General features: G+C 38.2%; 1 long non-coding RNA gene across 3 annotated transcripts in view; it reads left to right on the top strand.

Annotated features, from left to right (window-relative positions):
• The first annotated feature begins 4,839 nt into the window (after positions 1-4,839).
• LOC122884496 overlaps positions 4,840-18,870 on the top strand; it is a 48,772-nt gene continuing 34,741 nt past the window's right edge. For 2 of the 3 annotated variants that reach the window (XR_006379902.1, XR_006379900.1), the window contains exon 1: positions 4,840-4,936. This is a non-coding gene — a long non-coding RNA (uncharacterized LOC122884496). Of the gene's footprint in view, positions 4,937-10,117; positions 10,240-18,870 lie in introns of all 3 variants that reach the window. The other variant, XR_006379901.1, reaches the window with a different exon arrangement.

The following is an 18,870-nucleotide window of genomic DNA, read 5'->3' as shown; positions in this document are numbered from 1 at the left end:
TAATCTTCTTTTGGCTCTGTTTTGGTCTCCATCAACTGCTGTGTGCAATATCTGGCTCTTTAGTGGCTAAATGAACCACTATGTTCACCAGTTTTTCACTAAGAACAGCTGCCTGCTGCTTGGACACAACACTGATGAGCGCGATAAGACTGAACCAAAACAGTAAAGTTCGGGGACAGAAAACCAAAACAAAGGGCTGAAGGATGCTAAAAGGCTGTGTAGAGGTGAGAGGAACTGTAGAGTCTGGTGATAATTCTCTGTTCGATTGTCACTACTAGCGACACCTTTCACATTACACACAGTCACTTGACCCATTGTTCATGTAAAAGTAGTGAGCTTTAATTATAGAGGTGGCTGATCAGAAAACGTTCATATGAGTTGTTTTTGGACAGTTATGTGTGTCACTTTGGATGCCACTGACAGACTACAGATTTTGTCATTTAGGTATGACAATAGTTCAGCTCCACGGTGTATCAGAAGACAGTGTAAGAGTGTAGACTCGTACTAGAATGCGTCTTTTCAACCACATTTGCTGGAGTCCAATATTTTATTATTGTATGAATACACAGCTGAGGAGATTTGTTTCAAAAGAGTCAAGAATAAGCTTCTGCAGCAAGTCAAGCAGCCTCCCTGGGAGAGGAGGTGCTGGGACTGATGGAACAGTGAGAGGTGGTGTCAAGCCCACAGAGATGTTGAAAAATATATGCTGCAACAATTATGATTGTGCAGGGTTTTTTTATTATTCCTGGCTGACTCTGAAGAACATACATCACAGTGTTTTTTGTGTGTGAGGTTGCTGCTTGATTCTCCTCTCAGACCTCTCTGTATCGAGGAACTCTTTGTTTGTTGGACAGTTTCATGACTCAGAGAGGTCTAAGAGGAGAATCAAGGGGCAAAAATATTCTAAAGATGCTCTGTTCTGTTGTGCATGCTGAAAACTGTTCGCCCTGTTTGCATTTAATTTCCGTCTGACAAGCTGCCAACTGACTGATACATCTTCACCATAGAATCAGTAGCTTGAACTAATATAAATACATCAATATGACTGCTATAACCTTGTGTCAAAGAATCTGCATTATCCTTTTAAGTGATGAAAATGTTTTGCTGGACAGACAGCAGGAAAATATCAATATTTTATTAAATGTGCCCTAGCAGTTTATAAATATCTGGTGTGTGCTTGTTAGCGAGGTTATACAATGTGCTTGACCCTTGTGGGGAAAAAAAGACAAAAAATAAAATTAAAGGGCCCCGTTTAGCACTTTTTAGCCTCAAGAACCCAATTTAAGTTGTGCTGTGGAAAAAGAGGCATTTAGAAAAACACATCTAAGCATACCCACCACCCATGATTATCCTTTGAAAGAATCGTTTTACTGTATGGGTCCATTTGTAGAGAAACAGTGTTATGACCAGCAGAAAATGAATAGACTCAATAGATACTCTCAAATTTCCCTTTAGCTGACAGAGACAATGTATTTGTTGGCTGTAAATGGTTCTCTAGACCATTAGGAGAGGTTTCATTTATACTGCCTGGGGGTTTGCACAAGACCCAGATACACTTAATGATATACCCACACTGCACTCATGCTGTGAGTTTTAAAGCCCTCTCCAACGAGAAAATTGGGGTTTTAGTTATTACTCATGTCCTCCTTCACTCACATCTTCCCGGCCAGAGCAGCAGACAGAATGCTCCTGAACACTGCAGCCATGAAATGGAGCATGACTTTTGACAGGGCAAGAGGAGCTGAGAGGAGACCTCAAGGTGGTGGGGCGTGGGTGGAAGTGGGGCGGGATTTAATCCACTGAAATTGGGTTAATGTACTATGACATCTCAGTGCACATGAGTTGTGCACTGAGATGCCAAAGATTGCACAGGATCTATTTAGAAATGTTGTTTTGGATGTGGGCAAAGAATTTAGACAGGAAGTAGAAAAAGGAGAGGGAACCCCCCTCTGTGAACCTTTGTGTGTCACATATAGAGACTCACTGCTGTGAGTCTGATTCTGGTTCAGGAAAAAAATAAAAAGGATATAGCAGTAGTTTATGGATCTTACCTGAATGTAAATGGGTTTTCTAAAGGACCTTGGTTGAAAATGTTTTCTGTCAGCTGCATGTTTACATTCAATCTGTAAATTTTTTTGTGCTCTCACAGTGGAAGTGAAATAAAAGGTGTGTTTGAATAGCCTTGCAGCAGCCACACTCTGACCTGATGTTTTTAAGTTTACCATAGATGCACATTTATATTGGACTCCACAATGACATACATTTATACATAGGTCTTTATTTGTTAGTCCATAAAACATCATGCTCCTTAATCACATGAAATCTTGAATGTCCATGAATTTACCAGTTGCTAAGCTTCGCTCTTATTAGTTACTGTTGCTAAGCCTGTCAAGCTTTCCATTCTCGCACGGCACAGTATGAAGTTTACAATGACGTGGTGGCAGAATTACCACTTAAAATTCTTTGTAATTTTTTAAACAATGGGTCCTTGATTTCAGACAGGTAGAAAAAAGCAGGCTTTACTCTAGCCCCTCTAGGCTCTACTTTGCTAGCTTAGCTTGGTTTTGGAAATGCTATAAAAAAGACACAACCTTCCAAATTCTTTATGAAAAGAGTATCGGTCTTTTTACAACCACATGCACACCATGTAAACATTTGGAGAAATTCAAAGAAATGCAATACTGATGTTGAAAATTATTATGTAATCAAATTATTTGTCAGTGTTGTAATATAATGTCTCATAATTTTGGAAAACCATTGAATGTTTGAGCTTGCAGTGTGCATGTGTTTAGCTGTTGCAGACGATAAAGGTCAAGACAAAGGCACCCTTACATTTTCTTGTGTTTCTGTACTGTTTCCTCTGGTTAACTGTTTTCTGCTGTTATGTTAGTCAAAGGTCAGGTGTGAAACACTGAATTGTCCTTTTGATGAATTATCAAGCAGCCAACACTTCACTGGACTGAATTTGTATCCTTACATTTTTCTACAAGAAACTAAATATTCTTCTGTATTATTATCAAGTGAAATTAGGTGAAATAAGATGCACATAACTGTTTTCACAGAACACAGGGCAGTAAATAATAAAGTATATATCCTAATTCCATTTTTTTTAAATTGTGTGTAGATTTAGGTTAATATTGTTGTATCAGAGACATAGGATCCGAGTCCATCTTACCAGCTAATGAAGTCGTGCTTTGCCTCTCTGCTTCTTTTCTTAAATTAGAAAAGTTTTGGTCTGGGTTATTTTGAGTAGCAGAAAACTCAAACTTTTAGAATACTTATGCAGTCTATGTTTCTATTATTGCTATGTAATTTTCCCTGATTGATGGCTTAGAAGTGTATCATTGACTGGTGATTGGAGGGTTGACAATTGCAGGCTGAGCTGACCACAGTGGGTCAGACGGCTAAGGGAAACAAAATCAAATATTCTCAAAGAGCCAAGTGGAAGTCTGATTAAAGAAAATTGGCAGACAGATTTGGAATACATTGTATAATTGGCCTTTTGTCTGTTTACATGTGTATGTAAATACATGTATTGTGTATTTGACAGATTCCCTACAATGCTGATAAGAGTAACATACTGCTTCTGCATACAAGATTTGCCATAATCTCTGCTGTGTGAGTATGTGAGTGTTTGATTGTTGACAGAGGACACAAGGAAAATGACTCATCTTTCCACGATGCCCGATAAATCTATTTGCTAAATGTGAAATTAATTTATCAGGGAGATGCCTCAATGTGAATTACTGTAGATATTGTAAATAAGATAAGCTCAATATCATTCAGTGCACATTTAGTACATAAAGTAATAGCTGTCTCTTTTTGAAGCAGTGCTATGTCCTTGAAAAAGAAAAAAACACAAAACAAGAAACTACTGTAGCTAAAATGTTACACAGTGTAAATAGACTTTCAGTAAGGATGAACATGGCGAGAGTAATTTGGGTGCCCACTTGAGAGGTATTCCTTTGGTTAAGATAACCATATACAGTGTATTTTCATTGTTTTATCATTTGGAAAGAAGTTCATATTATATGTGGCTCTGAAACAGATGGTCTCTATTTTGTGCTAAATATGAATTTGATTTGTAGTTTTTTGTACATGTTGGGAAATAAAAAAATGTTTTTTAGTTTGGTTGCACAGTTCTGAGAGATGTACGCCTCCACACACATTATTGTCTATGCAACCTTAAAGGCAGCTTCAAACATAAGTTTCACTTTTGTTCAGTACACTACTATAAAACAATTATTTGGAAAGTCATTTGACCAGTGTACATGGGTGCTATTTTAATCTTATTTAGTGGGGATATTAACATCACAGTAATGATGTCACCACATACAGATGCAACATTGTCCAGTCACTGTCTAGTCTATAATGCTCTGATATTCATATTCCCACTGCCTGCTTGCTGCCATGGGAACAGATTAACCCATCAGGAAAGATTAGTAGAATGTGTGACAGTTGAGTGACTGATTGCAACATATGTGTTTAATTAAGTGTGACCATGGCCAACTTTGGCGTTATCACAGAGTATATAGCATGTTCAGATTAGCCATGTTTGTTGAATATTTATCATTCAGAAAACAACTATTTTATATTTGCATTTGAAGCATTTGTACATCTGGTGCAAACAGCAGATTTATGTTATAGTCTGAGGTTTTGTCATTTCCTGTTTTATTTTGTAGTGTGTTCCTCTCCTTGTGTGTCTTGTGGTTTTACTTCCTGTCTTTGTTTGCGTTCCCTCCAGTTTTGATTGTTGGCCCTTCCTTGATTGTTTACACCTGTGTCTCGTTGTCTCACCTCCCTCAGGGTATTTAGTCCAGGTCTTTTCCTTTGTTTAGTGTCAGATCATTGTTGTTCTTGACATTTGTGTATGTTGCCGGTTGGGACACTTGTCATTGTACCTGGTTCCTGTGCCCAGTTCCTTGGCGTTCTTACCGTAAGTTTTGTTTTGGATTCTTTGTCTCCTTTTGACCATGTCTGGATTTAGAATTTTCCCTGCTCCTTATTGGATTTGGTTAGCCTCATTTGACTCTCTTCCTTGTTTCCACCACTGCCAGCTGGTAATCCATATTCTTGTACCTAGACCTGTATCTGCCCATTTGCCTGTTACCTGTCTGTTTGTTGCCTGTCAGCCTACCAATCTATCCGCCTGTGCCTGTCTATAAACCACATCACCCCAATAAACACTATAGCCATTCGGCTTCTTCACCCTCGTACAACTTCCGGGTCATCTGCATTTGGGTCCACATGCTACCACATATGACAATTTTATGTTGATTTGAGTATATCAAACAGAATCACATGTTTTGTTTTTTTGTTGTTGTCCTACAATTAATTGGGGAAATGTGACACTAACATTTGTTTTTATATTAGGATTTCTGTTCAACTACTGACTTTCAGCTATCTATCTTAGTTGCCTGTAATGCAAGCATGCAAAAATACCTTAATCTACAACCTTTTCAGCTGTATCTGCCTAACTCATTCTGTCACTTGGACAGTCCTAAAAATAAAGACTAAAAAAAACTACTGCCCATGTGTAATTGCAGGACACAGTTTGAGCTATGAAGATTCAATGAACCAGAAAACCAAAACGCTTCCAGTTCAGTTTGGGTTGCACACCAGAGATTCCCGGTCGTGATCCTGAGTCAGTTTAGAGTCAAGGTGCATCACAAATAATTTCTTTGTTTGTGCTTTGAATGACTGTGCACAGAGCAACACAGCATTGATTCCCTCCTTGTATTTTTCTCAACTGGGAAAAACCTATTGCCTTTGTGATTACTCTCTGAACCTGTGCAGTACAGAGAAGCCCCTTCTCTGAGGCCATTGAAAGTCACTGTGGGAAATGCAGGAAATCACTGCCTGAAGAAAAGTAGACCAAACAGTTTGGGGGGGTGGGGGGGAAATAGGTTCACAGAAGAAACTACAACACTTGTCATAACTCCCAGGAACACAGTGGACACTGCCAATTTGATTGAACTGAACAGTGTTATACAAAGGTGGATATTTCTTTGAAAAGAGAAATGCAATTAAGTTGTTGACCTTGATGGGAAAAGAACTACTTGTGTTCACACAACTAAATGGAAACACAAGGCTACAGTAGATCAAATCAGCTGGTTAGTAGTGTATCTGGCTTAAAGCAATATACCTTTTTTAATAATCCGGATTTTAACATGTGAAGTTTATTCACCAAATAATTAAATTATATTGAAAATGGGGAAAAGATTTTAAAAAAAAAAGACTTTGTAGTATGATTAGCCTTGAAGTCATGACCAAAGGATGAATAAGAGATGAAACCTAATACCTTCAATTAACTGTAACAAGTGCATATGAACAGCACTGAGCTTCCAAATGTATTCCCTTCACTAATCTGCATATATATATATATATATATATATATATATATATATATATATATATATATATATATATATATATATTCCCTTATATATAATATATATATATATATATATATATATATATATATATATATATATATATATATATATATATATATATATATATATAAAAAAAAAAAATAATAATAATTTTTTTTTTTTTTTTTTTAAACTGGATGAACATGATTGGGGGAATCGGAGTGTTTGACATGCTGTTATGGTTTAAAGCCCATATGTGTAGGATTTGAAAACTTCTGACTTTATGCACTCCTAGTGGTAGTATCAAAAATAGCATTGCTCCAGACAGAAATTAATGATAAATGAGCTGTTTATTTCCAGCTCATTTAACAGACTGCTCCAAATTCTATCGGGATTGCATCTTTTTTTTTTTTTTTTTCTAAAAAACTAAAAATGCCAATCAATTGAAAAATCAGTAAAACCAAAACAATGAGTTAAAAAATGCTAAAATGCTCTGTAAAGCTGAGAGGAACTGTTGAGCAGCGGCGTGGCCTGGGGTGCCACCCCTGAAATCTGATTGGGCACCCCACTATCCTAAGCTATGATTGGCTATCTATCCAGTCAGAGGAGAAACCTTAGTTCGAACTAACTGTTAATTAAGAATAAGATTTTGGTTTGATTTGGAGCTGTATGTTTGAATGTACTTTTGGAGGTACAATTTCTTTTTGAGGACTTAAAGTATGGAAGCTTTATATTACATTTGTATGGTGCCACTCTGTTCTGTGACTGGTCCATCTTTAAAATTATAATTTTAAACAGGAATGTAAGTTGCTGTAATATTAGTGATTTTTAAATAGATATGAGTAGTGGAGACAGAAATGGGAAATGAATGTGTGTGGGCGCACATGCACATGCCACCCCTGCATGAGTCAGTGGCCCACTTGGCCCAACTCAGTTAAAAAAATAAAAAAAAAAAGTCCAGATGGCTCCCCAATAGCTCACCTGGTAGAGCGTGCCACAAAAAAAATCTGGACACGCCACTGCTGATGAGTCAGGTGATAATTCTCTTTTGGGGTTTCATATTATAAATAGTCATTTGATCCATTATCATATTGATTTAATTTCTACACATAGGGGCTTTAAAGGAACCAATACATGCAACATTACAAGAACTCCATGCTTTTATAATAGTGACAAACCTATTGGTGAGAACAATATGTCTTTATGAGTAGAGAAACCGACAAGAGCCTTCAACAGCATTTCTATCTTTTTATCTTCCTTTCTCTGTCTCTCTCTGTCCGGCTTTTCTGTCTGCTCCCTCTCATTCTGCTCCCACGACTGCTTCCCCCCACTGCGGTGATAACAACCTCCACAAAATACCTTATAGAAGACACATCGTCCTTGATCCTAGATTGCAGCATCCTCTGTGTTCAAAGGCATTACTTCCTTTCTAGGAGACTTGGTTACCAAACAAGAGAGAGAGATTACAGGGTGCTTTATTGATTCATTGACATGGCTTAGTCAGTCCAACCTTGGATTTGTATGAATTTAAAGGTGGAGCTTCACACTCCATGACGAAGCTCTGTGGGAATGTGTCCACACGTTCACAGTTGTGATGTTTCCAGGAAAGAAAAATACAACCATGCCTCCCTCAGTTTAATAATGGCTTTGAAACACTGCTGCTGAAGTGTTTGTTCAACATTCAAAGTCAGGGCAATCAGAGGAAGAAGATGAAGTCAATGACAATTCATCACGCATTGCAGCACTCAGTCAACTACGCTTTTTGAGGAATATTTGATCAATTCAACAATGTAAAAATTGATGTTTAAAAGTTTACTTTTATGATTTTTTTGATGAAGGGGAACTGTATATGGACTGCTGTGATAGTGATTATACAGTATGTTGCAAATTTTTAGATCATGAGACAAAACATACTGTGTGTCTGAATGTCAGATGTTACACACTGTTTGCAAACAGTTCCATTGCAAATGCACTGTAAATTAAAAAGCCAGGAAGCTGCGTTCACATTTAAATAAGTTGATAACTTACATCATTGTCATTCTCACTGTCACAAATGCACAGCTGGGCTCTACAGAATATTTAATTTGACTTGGCAGCATTGCTTAGTTTAATCTCTTTCACAGTGTTCCCATTCTCTCCAATTTCTTTGCATGCTGTGTTTTTAGTCTTTTGATATCATTTGTGTTTGTTTTTTACGAGGTTGGGTGGATGAAAAGGACACCGCAACAGTGCAGTGTGCCTTACCCGCAGGCTGCACTTCTGAGTCAGGCCTGAGAGGCAGAAGCTACCCACTACACTCCTCACTCTGTCAACAATGCAGCCGGTCTCTGAACTGCGACATCTCTTTTTACTCTACTGTCGCCCCCCTACATGCTCCTTTTTAGTATGCAGCACACCACTTAGGATTCTTTTTTTTGTGCCTGTATTTATAAAGGGAAAGTTGACTGTGCATGTATTTTCTTTTCAGCACCACCTGCCCTCATATTCACTCAGTTACACCCCTGAGAGCTGCCCTGTAAAATCAGTCTTAAGCTGTTGCAGCACCTCTGCGAGAAGAATTGGGGATTATACGTTTCTCAAGGGCATTTCAGGAGTGGCATTACTCACTGTACTGGGAAGTTTAATGACATGAAGGAGTTTAGGTGTTGGGTTTTCAAAATTTTCTCATTCTCAAATCATTCTCATATTTTTCAATAGATTTGATTGTTTTTAGACCAAAAAATTAAATTGATTAAAATGAAAGGAATTTAGAAAATAAGCTTCGGATTACCAACAAGTTCACACGTTCAAAAAGAACGGGAGACGTAAATTTAGTTTACAAAAATATAACTTTAAATGACTGGTTTGTTCATATTTTGGTATTTATTATTCAATCAATTTAAACCAATCAACTTAAGAGCATCTTTATTACATTAAAGGTTTAAAAGCTATAATATTCTTTTAACTAACAAAAGAAAAGAACTAACCTATTGATAAACAAAATTAATTTAATCCCTGTCGCAAGGGTTTGCTGCAGGGAGATACTCAATCACAGTAGGGACACACCACATGTGCTCAATACAAACTTAAGTTTACACCGCAACTACAATTCTGACCACCCAGGGAGGGGACTAAAGCCTGGCCTACTCCCCACCACTCTTTTCCCCCTGCTCCAGTGAGAAACAAAAATAAAAGGAATTAATCGGTACGGTATTAACCGGTGTCACTGCAAACAGTACCGGTTCAGTTGGCTCCTCAGATCACCATTTCATAAAAATACAGATCAATCACAGTAAATATGCATAAAATCTCAACAAACACAGAGGGCAAAATGATTATTTAAAACGAGCAAGGTTAGTTCAGATAAAACACAAAGTGTGTTATGAAGGTCGAGGGTTATCACATAATTAACCTTTTAAAAGAAAGACTGTGGCAACAGCAGACTGGCACTAGATCCTATAGAAAAAATTGAGAACAGAATAATCACATCAAATCTGCTTATTTATGGAATGCCATTTCAGTCAATATTAAATAAATAAATATGCCTATGAAATGAGGAAATCAATATATCAATAAATGTAAATATATGAGTCAATATAGTTCAATAAATAGGTTTTTATTTAAAAAAGGAATTTTTTTTTTATGACTACTTTTGTTTATTTCAGGGGACTCTTATTTCATAATCCACATTTATTTATTTCAAGGGACTTTTAATTCCTAATGCCATATTTATTTCCCAGCGCTTTTTTATTTCCATCTGTTAGATCCAAATTATTGGGCCGCGGTTATCTCACAGATTCAGACCAAAACAACATGACCGAACACAGCCTCCGAGACCGATGGAGGCCAGTTTGACGACAGGGAATACAGGATATACAGTACCAAGGTGGGTTTCTTGCCGGGTTTGGCTCCTGGCATCCTGCTCTGCCTCAACTCTCTGTGATTTACAGAGTTTCCTGATGGACAGATAGCTTTACTTGTTGCTTAAGAAGTAGTAGTAGTAGTAGTAATAATACATTAATTTCAAGGATAGGTGAAAGTGGAGACCATAATAAATTCTGAGGACTACCTCATGACCATTTGATTAGAATAAAACTGATCCAGGTACCGCCAGGGAACAGCACCTACAATCTAAATTAACAAACCTTATTTAGAATTAGCATTTCCTGTACCTGTCTCAAGTGGCCTACCAATAGTTGGTACCCTCCATGTAAGGCCTATGGAGGGCACCACCCATCACACATAAAGATACATTAAACATAAGAATACATACAGAAATAGGCAGATCACAGCTGTTGCAGATCACAATTCAGCTTAGTCAGGCCAAACGTTGGCAGGCTAAGTGACTAAGCCTTCTTTGTGATCAAGGCCTCACCCCTGAAATATTCTGTTGATGTTTTCTCAAAGATGTTTGTCAAAGTATCTCACACAGGTAAGGGGCTCTGAGAGCTTTTCTACATCCCAACTTGACAAGTGTTAAAGACTCAGCACACAGGAGAGAGAGGCAAAAATTCTCATCCTTGACAGGTAGTAAATTTGTGATTTGCTTTTCTCCTTGAAAAGCACTAAGCTGAGAGCTACACTGGGACTGCGAGGGTGTATAAATGAATAAAAAATGGGATGGGAGTTAGGACACGAACAGTGATGTCGGCTCATTAGGAGTTTTAGCCTGCAGCCCCAGGATTGTACTGCCCTCAGTGATATGAAACACTGTAACACTTCTTTATTAATACTTGTGTCGTATAGTAAGTGTGTTACCGGAAGTGCTTGGCACAAAGACACCAAGAGTTATTAAATGTAACGAACAGCTCCCCTCTTCCCCATCCCCTCCTGTCTCTGAAGGTGTCTTATCTGTGACTCTCTGGGGCAGGATGCATAAAACTTTGCTGCAGAGTAAATGTTTAAATTTTAAGGAGATTAAAAAGTGATGATGCATAAACAGTACATGTTCGAAAAATGCTACATGCACCACCTGTGCTTTGTTATTTATTCACAACCACAGTGTCACTCAGCAGATACAGTGGCAGCACCGCGATTACAATAAGTCACTTCTGTTTGACAGTAAATAATTGAATGGGTACTCATTCTTTTCCTCCCTTTTTAGGTGGACATCAATCCTTTTTCCATCACTTAATAAAAGCTAAGGTGTCCAAACTGCAGTGCAGTGATCATCAGCCAAGTTTCCAAACAAAACATTGTTGAATAGTTTTGCATATTTTTAATGTAATGTATTGTAACAGGATGGAAATTACGGTGCACAAAAAAGGATCTGTATAATTTTGCATTATTCCTCAAATTGGAAAAACATAAGACTACGCTGATGTGACTGTCAGGCGCTGTCAAGCAGGAAATATCCTGAGCACATCCCTCACGAGGCTGGTAAGCTTCACTGAAACTTATCCTCACTTGATATTAAATAATGTCTTGCAAATTAACGCAACTTTCAAGCTGAAACCTGATTAAGAGGCATTTCCCAGTAATGAAAGATTAAATGACTAAAATCATGTGGAAAATATCAACAGATCAAAGGAAGAGCTTTAGTTTGATGAAAGCTAAAACTGTCAGTTGTGGATGAGCCAATGGAGAGGGAAGAAAGTGAAACTCTTGCCAAAAAAACTCCAGCAAAAAGATATTTCTCAAAGGGTAAGTATCAGATATTTTTAGCTTCCCAAAAGCAAAGACAAGGATTGATTGTGAAATTAGTTTAAGAAAAATTACGTTTAAAAAATGTTACGCTTTTTGAGCCTCGTCAACAACATTAATCAAACTTTATTTTTCACAACAATTTCTGTAATGAATTACAGGTTTATTCTTAAGAAATGTGATTTATTCCAGTCAATGTACTGTACTGACACAGTGACAAATTTGTTTACTTCTACCCTGGCCCGGTAGTTATCTCTTGGGTCTACCTCCAAAGAACTTTGTTTATTTCCTCTGGTGAACCTAAAAGGATGGTTTCTTTTATCTTCTGTCAAGTCTTTGTTGTGGCACACATTATGCCAACTTGCTTCGTATTGTTGCATTGTTACAGTGTATCACACTCCCTGTCAAAACAACAGAATTATCTATTGTTGGTGTGTTTATTGAAGATGACAGTAGAATCTTTGCTATGCTGTGATTGGAAATGTTGATGGAAAGTGAACTCATAGCACAGTAAGTAAATGTCATCATTTTGCACTTTACATTTTAGTTGTAATTATTGCATTTTCTAAACCCTAATTTCAAATTCAAAGAAACCATCATGTATGCCCCTGATCCTGCTACTGCACTGCATAATGGTCCATAATGATGCATACAGCATGTAGTCTAGTGCAGCAGGTCCCAACCTTTTTGGCCTGTTACCCTTTTAAATTAAGCAATATCTACTTGTGACCCCTCATCAGTGGTTATGGCTTTATGGGCAATTCAACTAGTGTATTTTTTTCTTCTCAAAATATATCAATTTTTAGAGGCCCAGAAGAGGTGAATGTATTTAGTATTCCTCACAAAACAAGACAACAGCTATGTTAGCCAATGCCAATGTTAACATTCTGATGTTAAGCAGGTAATGTTTACCATGTTCACAAAATTATTTTTTTATGCTAGCATGCTAATAATTGCTAATTAGCACCACCATGGAGATGTATTAGTTTTGCAGGTATTTGGTCATAAACCAAAGTATTGGACAAAATCAATTTTTGACCTGAGGACAGTGCTATGAAAAGTCACAAAAGTGGTTACAATGCATCCTGAGGTGCTGAGATATTTCAGTCGGGACCAAAGTGGTGGTCTGTCTGACCGAGACTGCCATAGAGCCATGCCTCTAGTGTGGCTAAAAAAGTGGCAAAGTCAGAGAAATTACAGAAAAATTAACATCATTTTGTGTTTTGTTTTTCTTATCCCCTTAATCATCTTGTGATCCCTGAGATTTATTTTGGGACCCCATAGTGGGACTCAACCCCCAGATTGGGAACTACTGGCTGAGTGGCATAAACTGATCCCCAGGTTCCCCTTGTTTAAACAACATTTGATAGCTAACTGTTTTAGCCAACTAGGCACAATCTCATTCATTTCAAAAATGGTTTTATCTGTGAGAAAACCAAACTAGAGGGAAACACAGATTTAAAATTTGTGTGCGTGTGGGTGGCACCTCTTGTATCCAACAAAACAAACTACTGCATCAGTTTTAAACAAGTGTTCAGTTTAAGTAATGAATTCCTTTCCCATAGACAGCTGAATCTATCCATCACAGAAACAAAGTTGTCGCAGAAGCCCAGAGGAGATATTAGCCTGTGAAAGCAGGAACATCTGTATCTCCTCTATACATTTTATGTGCTGATGCAACCATTTTGCTAATCTGCTTACATTGTAGAAAAACAACTCTGATTCTAGAGACTCACTAGATATTTACAAGAGAGCATCTCTGTGTAGTAAAGAGATTTTTGTCACTCGAACTCTCTGAACCATCTCAGCACATTATTATTAAACGGTGAACTGTGCACTCTCCCTTAAGAGGACAACATTAATTTAGACACCATTCCTCATGAGATATTAGCTATGAAATCCCTTTAGTCTTGTGTTTGCTAATCACAAGCCTTTGGCCTGGGGTGGGACCACAACTGCATTCCCCAAGTAGAGGAAGTTGAGGAATAAGAAAGGATCAGAATAGTCGGATGTTACTTTGCTCTAGATAACTAAATGGCAGGTTTTAATCTGAAAGGCTTTCAGCAGCATAATCTTTTTAGCAAACTGAAATCCTGTGCCACATATGTGATGACTCAGCTGCTGCCTGTCTGAAGCCTCAGCTTGTACCTGCAACTACATTTAGGATCCTATGACAAGTACTCTGGGTGTTTTACTAGTGGATATCCTTCAATTCACATGCTTCACCCACAGCCTCCTCTGTCCGTGCAGTACAGTGTGAATTTTGTGTCTTGGTCCAGTATGACCAAGCTGTAACATGGCCTCATCCTTCCATTGTCCTGTCGACTGTGTTTTGCTGTCTATCTGTCAAGGAGACAACTTCTTCCCAGAGACACTGTCATTGATAATTATGGCCTGAGATAAACTCTGCTGGAACAGCTGGAGCCAGCCTCCAACATACAGCACCAAGGTCAAGCTCTGAAGGACATGCAACAGAAATGGGCCGCTTGAGGAAAACAGCCATAACAATAAAGTCGAGTGTTCGTGTGCCAGGATTTTTTTTCCCATTAGGTTTTTAATTTTGCTTCTTTAAAATACGTCTTTGTCTTTATAACGTAACCTCTGACAAACATTACTTTTTATTGTCAAATTTCCTGCTCAGTTGTCCCTCAATATCTCTGTTAGCCGTGTTGTAACAGTTTTATGAACCTTCAGGTGAAAAACTGTAATAAGTTTTATGCCAGCGTCTGTGATGGAAGATATTTGGCTCAGGACTGAGTCAAAGACTGGGCTCCACGATGCCAGGCTGGGCAGCACTTAGAGTTGGGAGCCGTAACTCTGCCTCCAGCTGACAGATAAAGTGGGCAGGTAGTAAATAATGAGAAGCAGTAGAAGACCTTGGAGGTGGCCCCTGAACTAATTTAATGTCCCTTCTTCAGAATTTAAATTAGACTGTAATCCACAGCTGCTTTTTCAAATCACAAAAATATGCTCTCAGCTGCAGCTGTACTCCAGGGCTGAAACACAACATATAGGCGGCGGTCACCACTGTGCTGCCCACTTTGCACAATAGGAAACAAAGCGAGAAATAAGATACTCCATCACAGATTTTGATTCTTCGGAAGAACTCTCGGCAGTATTAAATATGTATGGGATGAGGTTTTCTTTCAATAACTACAAAAACGTCTCTGTCATCAATCTTTGTCATTTATCAGACAAGTGCTCACTTTCACTTTGGAGAAATGAGAAACTTGGGCATATAGATTTCTATCTAAAATCAGTAGCAGAGAAGCAGAAATCAATAACAGGGTTTGTTTCCGGCAACATAGAATAAAGAGTGAGTAGCGCCAGCCAGACGTCCAACTGAAAGAGAGACAGAGACAAAGTAAGGAAATAATCTGTTGCTTTCCATTTATGTGTTTCTGTCCCCTTCACTTCAACATGCTTACCAAACAAAACATTTTATTCTGTTTCGCCTGGGACACATAATGGAGGAAAGTTCAGAAGCTATTCATTTAATTTTCTAGGAATGTGATGCAGCCTGCATGCCAGCATAAACTGTGTCCTGATTTACATCCAGAATCAGAATCAGAAATACTTTATTGATCCCCGAGGGGAAACTCTTTTGTTACCGCTGCTCACTGTCACGTCAGTGCACACAGGAACAGAAGTACTAAGCAAAAAATATAATACACTATAATACAGGTCAGATAAATTAAGTACCAAGTGGGTATAAGTATAAAATTAAAATAAGAAAGTAAGACAACGAGACGGAGCTACGGCAACATGCAAGGTGTGGTTTTAAACATGAGGACTATTACTCAAATCTACATATAATTATATTTAACATATTTTCGATGAGCATGCATCAAAATGTACACTAATCTACTCTGAATAGGCAAATAATTTGAAACATAAGCATGAAAGTTAATTCTAGAAAAATGGAAACGAGAGCTAAATGTACTCCCTGACAACTGAGCAAACTCCATCCACTGAGGAAGACCATGACATGCAGTTGAAATCCCCAGAAAAATTTTGTGAGTAGCCTTTTAGTCAGGAATATTATGTCAAACTATTGTTTCCAAGGTCAAGAATGAACGTTCACGCTCAGCTTTTAAGCCAACACAGATGAGAAGTCCTAAAACTGCTCAAAATCCGCTGAAGAAGACTGTGAGATGTGGTTGAAAGCTCCAGAAGAAAGCTAGCAAGTGGACCTTGTGTTAAAGGGGCACAACACTGATTCAGTTTAGTGGTCATGAGGAGGACTATTCAGTGAAAAAGTTCTATAATGTCTTTTGTGGTTATGAAGGCAGCTTTGTAAAGTGAAGATAACCCTGTTGATGTCATACAGTGGTGATGTCATCAGGGTTACATCAGCTTTTTACAGAAATCCTGTGTTACAAAGTGTGGAGAATGAAAGACTTTGCCAGGCAGGGAAGGTCCAATGAAAGACGCTACTGAGTTGCATTATGGGAAATGTAGGATCCGTTGTTGTTGTTTTTTATCTTAAAAGTATCTCAAATTCTGCTGCTTCAATTTTGACCATTGATTTTTTTAATCCATCTCTTGTGAGTCCCCCAACTTTGTGGTACGACATTTTTGTTGTTGTTAATCTATTAGAAACATCTTCTTTATACCGCACACCATTTTGCACAGTTAATATCTTATCATTGTCTGTAATTATCTCTACACCCCCTCATCTGTGTAATAAGGAAAATATGTAAGTTTTAATGGCTTTTACCTGGATTCACCTTGTAATTGTACAACATGAACAGATGGTGTCTTTTATATTTTGTATTCAGTTTATGTCTAAATTCAAATGAGGGTAAATGGCCAAGGAAGCTGACATGTAGAATTATAACGGAACTGAGGCAATATAATGACATGGATTCATCATGGCATTTACCCCAACCAAAATAAAACCTGCTGCCGCAAAATAATTGCAGCATTTATACTTATTTCAGTTATTTTTTAAAGGCTATGGTCATGAGAAAACTGGAAAAGGGGCTGATGGGTTTTTTTTTTGTTTTTTGTTTTTTACATTTCTTTAGCCTTGAGATGCATGAATAGGAAACAAGGGCTGCTGTCATGAGCAGTGCTGGCCTTTGATGTCTGATGATACAAAAGACAGTGGCATGTAATGGGGTTACAGCAGTGTTATTATGCAAAACAGGTAGGTCAAAGTAGGGTGAGAGTGGCAGAGAAAGCATTTTTCAGCATTCAGATGGCTCATGGGGGGACAACGAGAGGACAGTTGATGTTAGTATCCCAAGCCACCTGCTGCCTGCTGTGCAGTGAGGAGTCCAACGAATCCCTCCACTAATGAAATTTGACATACTGGAGATGACAGGTGCCATGACAGGACTCTGCCAGGATACAGTGGAAGGGGAGAGGAACGTGAATTCTTATAAGTTACCACACCTGTGCACCCCTGCTCCGCTATTCCAAGGTGAGCGTGTGATGGAAGTGCTGGTGATTTCTAAGTCGACAGGCGATACATCATTCAGCAGCGGGTCCACAGAGGTATACTCTCAGCAGAATAATGACAGGTGTGATGACAGTCGCACATCTGAATAATCGTGTGGCATTAATGTATGAATGTTGAATGGACCTTGACCTGATGTAGTTTATACCATGTAGATTGAGGCTAAAATTGTCCTCCAAATAACAGAGCAGTAGATAATTGACTGCGCTGTGTGTGTGTGTGTGTGTGTGGGTGTGTGTGCACTCACAGTGAAGTGAAGCGTATGAATGTGTGTGTCTCTGTGTCTAATTTGAATGATGTTTCTGTTTTTACATGTTTTCAATTGTGTTGTCAAGTCTACCCTAATTAATTCGCAGTTGGAGTCTGTCTTAGTGAATCATTTATCTCTGCTCTCATTTCACTCACAGATGCGCACCTCAGTTGCTGTCTTGATTTTGTCACTGTGGGCAACTCGTGGGCTTGACAGATTTGACATTTCATTTGATTTTGTTGTCTGTCTTTCTAATGTTCTTGCAGTCAGCGTGTTAATTATCATCAGCTCTATACAAATAAATTCTAAAGCAAAACATGGCTCCATAGCTGCCAAAACCAGCTGTTGAAGACACATATTGTGATCAAAGGTGGTTACTTGATGTGGTCAACTACAGCCCCCATGAACAGCACTGGATTGTGTGGTGTGTTTAGCATAATGGCCAGAGTTAGGGCTGCACTCATGTGTCTGAAAAATGTTTTAGAATTATAAAGAACGTTTTCAGCATCACACACATTCAAAAGACATTCAGAACTTACTGTCTGAATTATCATAATTAGAGCCACTGAGTCCAACATATTTTTAACCCACCATAATATATTGATATTATTTATATTATACCACATTATAACAGTTAAAGCCAGAGAGCCAAGACTCTGGTGTACATGTCCTGTGGGCCAAGAATACAGAAGAAATCTCTTTCATCATTTGCAGTGAATGAGCAGCCTTAATTGGAATGAATAGGAAACTGTCTTGGTACACTGTATCCAGTTCTCATAATATATCCATAAGCTGCACAGCTGCTCAGCATATACTGTAGCACCAGCACAAGAGCTCTGGGACCTCAATAGTGAAAATTAGAGTTTCACATGCACTCAAATTATAATTCATGTATTCACATTATGGACCGAGTAGAAATGACAGCCTTCAGTGACGTGAAACGCACACAAGTGAGACCATGAAGCTGGGCCAACTCTGGCATAAATAGATAGATAGATATAGATTCTGGCTGTTATACTTCACTCACTTTAACGACTTATGGGGGACATTACCTGAAGCACTTTTTTTCAGGTAACATTCCACCAGTATTTTTTCCACTATTGCTAGTGTTAAGCCTATTTTGTCAAAAATAAATCACAATATAAACTCAAGCATACTAA

This window comes from Siniperca chuatsi, linkage group LG11, assembly GCF_020085105.1.
Source record: "Siniperca chuatsi isolate FFG_IHB_CAS linkage group LG11, ASM2008510v1, whole genome shotgun sequence".
Lineage (NCBI taxonomy): Eukaryota > Metazoa > Chordata > Actinopteri > Centrarchiformes > Sinipercidae > Siniperca > Siniperca chuatsi.
The sequence above is the reverse complement of the archived record's forward strand: the minus strand, read 5'-3'. Positions and strand labels throughout refer to the sequence as shown.